Here is a 3,478-nt window from a genome sequence, read left to right as displayed (position 1 = left end):
AGAAGCAAACAAAAAAAATAAAGATAGGAGAGGAAGTATTTTATATATAATATGCTCATAGATTATATATGATCTGCTCATGATAATATACAGAAATTAGACCTTAAGAGAGAAAAATTGCAGTTTTCAAAGATTAGTTTTATAAAAAGCATTTTTAAATTTCCCACCTTAAAACTACAATGTGTACAAGCAAGACTGTTGCCATCTCTAGTATAAGCCTTTCACACACTGTAAAATGAGCCTCTTTTTTGTGACAGGGTCTCATTATACAGTTTAGGCTGCCCTGAAGCTCATTTGTAGCACAGTCTGCTCTCATACTCACAGTGATCCTCCTGCCTCAGCCTCCCAAGTGCTGGAATTACAGACATGAGCCACCACACTAGGCTTCATTTTCTTTTTATACAGTTTTACTCATTTGTTTTTCTATTTCAAAAAGCACCCCTGGTGCTCACTTCGGCAGCACATATACTAAAATTGGAACAATATAGAGAAGATTAGCATGGCCCCTGCGCAAGGATGACATGCAAATTCGTGAAGCATTCCATATTTTTAAATTGAACAAAAGAATAGAATATTAAAAGCTGTAAGCGAGAAAAGACAGATCACCTATAAAGGAAAACCTATCAGAATCACAGCAGACTTCTCAGCACAAACAATAAAGTCAAGAAGAGCATGGAGCGAAGTATTTCAGACCCTAAAGGAAAATGATTTCCAACCTTGGCTGACGTATCCTGCAAAACTGTCCTTCAAAATGGATTGAGAATAAGATACTTCCATGACAAAGAACAGCTGAAAAACTACATGATCACCAAGCCAACCCTGCAAGGAATACTGAAAGACAGCCTAGATGCATCTAGGAAAAAACCACTAAACAAAGCAGACAATTAAACAGAATCGAAAGACAAAGATGCAACAGCAGAAAGATAACATGTCAACAATAAACCAATAGATGACAATTATAACCATTAATGTAGATGGTCTCGATGCACCAACTAAAAGAAACAGACTAGCAGAATGGATCAAGAAACAAAATCCAACCATATGTTGTCTACAAGAAACCCATCTAACCCAAAAGGATACCCACAGACTGAAACTCAAAGGATGGAAAACAATACTTCATGCAACAGAAACCAAAAAAAAAAAATGGGGGTGGCTATTCTGGCAGACAATGTGAACTTTAAGCCAATAATGGTCAGAAGGGATAAAGAAGGTCACTACATACTGGCTAGGGGAAAACTCCAAGAGGAAGAGATAACTATCTTAAATATATATGCACCAAATTCCACAGCACCCAGTATATAAAACAAGTACTAACAGAAGTGAAAAACCAAGTTAACAGTGACACAATTCTAACAGGAGATCTTAACACACCATTGACACCAATGGACAGATCAACCAGAAAATCAACAAAGAAATAACTGAATCGCATCTGTGAACAAATGGACTTAATAGACATATACAGAGTATTCCACCCAACAACGACAGAATACACATTCTTCTCAGCAGTGCATGGGTCATTTTTAAAATAGACCATATATTAATTCACAAAACATATCTAAATAAATGCAAAAGGGTTGAAATCATCCCTTGCATGCTATTGGACCATAGCGCTATGAAATTAGAAATTAATGATAAAAGATACTACAAAATTCCCACAAACACATAGAAACTAAATAACACACTCTTGAGTAATCAGTGGGTCACAGACGAAATCAAAGAAGAAATTAAACACTACCTATAAGAAAATGAAAACACAAATATAACTTACCAGAAACTGTGGGATGCAATGAAAGCTGTCCTCAAAGGAAAATTTATTGCACTGAGTTCCCACATCAGGAAAACAGAATGAATACAAATAAATAACCTGATGTTACATCTCAAATATCTAGAAAAAGAAGATCAAGTCAAGCCCAAAGCCAGAAGAGAAGAAATTATAAAAATCAGAGCAGAAATCAATGCAATAGAGACTAAAAAAAAAAAATCAAAAAATTCAATGAAACAAAGAGTTGGTTCTTTGAAAGAATAAATAAAATTTATAAGCTCCTAGCCAACCTTATTTTAAAAAGGGAAGAAAACGCTGAAATTCATGCAATAAGAAATGAAAGAGGAGAACTCACTATGGACCCTATAGAAATACAGAAAATCATCAACACCTATTTTGAAAACCTCTACTCTTAAAGGTTTGATAACACAGAGGAAATGGACATATTCCTAGAAGCATACGAAGTACCAAAGCTCGCTCACGAAGATGTAAAACTACTGAATAACCCAATTTCTATTAATGAAATCAAAAACATAATTAAATCCTTACCTACAAAGAAGAGTCCAGGCCCAGTGTCTGCATGGTTGTGAGTTCAATCCCTGGTACCAAAAGTTTGAAGGAAAGTACTCCAAAGAATACAACTTCTCTACTATGCTGTGCCAGGTTTAATAAACATGCAAAAATGAAGATTTCTCATATTCTGCATTTAAAGTAATATGGAATTTGTTGCTTTCACTGACAGCTGGTAAGATACTACCCCTGTGGTGAACATCTAGCAGCCTAAGTACTATGTGAAGTTCTTTTTTTAGTCCTGGATACTTGGTGTCTTGTATACCTCTCTTATCTAAATGTGCATTTTTTCTACATTTTTATGAACAGATTTTTTTGTCAGTCATGATGTTTTCTGATTTTTCATTCACTCCAGTTACTCATCTTTTGCATCATCTAGCAGCTGCTGGATCCATTTTCACGTTCCCTTGTTGCTTTTAACGTGTCTGGGTAGCTGCTCGTTCGGGGAATCATTGGACACGTTATTTTTTAATTACACCCTCTCATTGATCAATTTTACAACCCCACTTTTAATACAGCCTTCAGTTTCATTAACCCAAATGCCCATCAACTGCTGAATGGATAGAAATGTGGTTTTTTTTATACAATGGAGTCATAAAGAAGGATATATAAACGAGATCTTTTTGTAAATGGATGCACCTTGACACCATACTGTTAAGTGAAATAAATCAGACACACATATGTAAGTAAAACCTCACTGTTTCTCTGATGTGAGAAACAAAGTGTAAATAAGGAGCACAGTGTATAACAGATATTGGCAACTCGGAAAAAAACATTAAAATGTGGAAGGAAGCAAAGCAAGGGGGAGCGGAACGGGAAAAGAAGACTAAAATAAAAGAGAAAACAAGAAAAACATAGAAACCAAGCTTCTGGCAATGGTGATGTGAGGGACTGATGGAAGGTTAGAGGAGCAGAAAAAAGGGACAAGCTGTATCATGTCCAGGTGCAAATTTTCAATGACAAATACAAATCTGTGTGTATCTAAAATGTACCTATAAAATCTGATTTAAGAAAGGAAAACAATCTTTACTCTTCTTGATTTCCTTTTGAAATGTTTTCCTGGACAGTAATTCTTTGGTAAATGACCATGTACAGTTGAATAATACCGTTCAGTTCATCCGATGTTTGAGCAGTATCTTCTGAAAG

General features: G+C 35.4%; 1 non-coding gene across 1 annotated transcript; it reads left to right on the top strand.

The window, feature by feature from the left end:
* The first annotated feature begins 444 nt into the window (after positions 1-444).
* Positions 445-551, top strand: LOC111754837 (U6 spliceosomal RNA). Its single transcript, XR_002789511.2, has one exon. It is a non-coding gene; the product is annotated as a U6 spliceosomal RNA (small nuclear RNA).
* Positions 552-3,478: the final 2,927 nt, after the last annotated feature.

The sequence above is a fragment of the Cavia porcellus genome, unplaced genomic scaffold (genome assembly GCF_034190915.1).
Source record: "Cavia porcellus strain 051 isolate PalLab524CR breed Dunkin Hartley unplaced genomic scaffold, mCavPor4.1 scaffold_33, whole genome shotgun sequence".
Classification (NCBI taxonomy): Eukaryota; Metazoa; Chordata; class Mammalia; order Rodentia; family Caviidae; genus Cavia; species Cavia porcellus.
The sequence above is the reverse complement of the archived record's forward strand: the minus strand, read 5'-3'. Positions and strand labels throughout refer to the sequence as shown.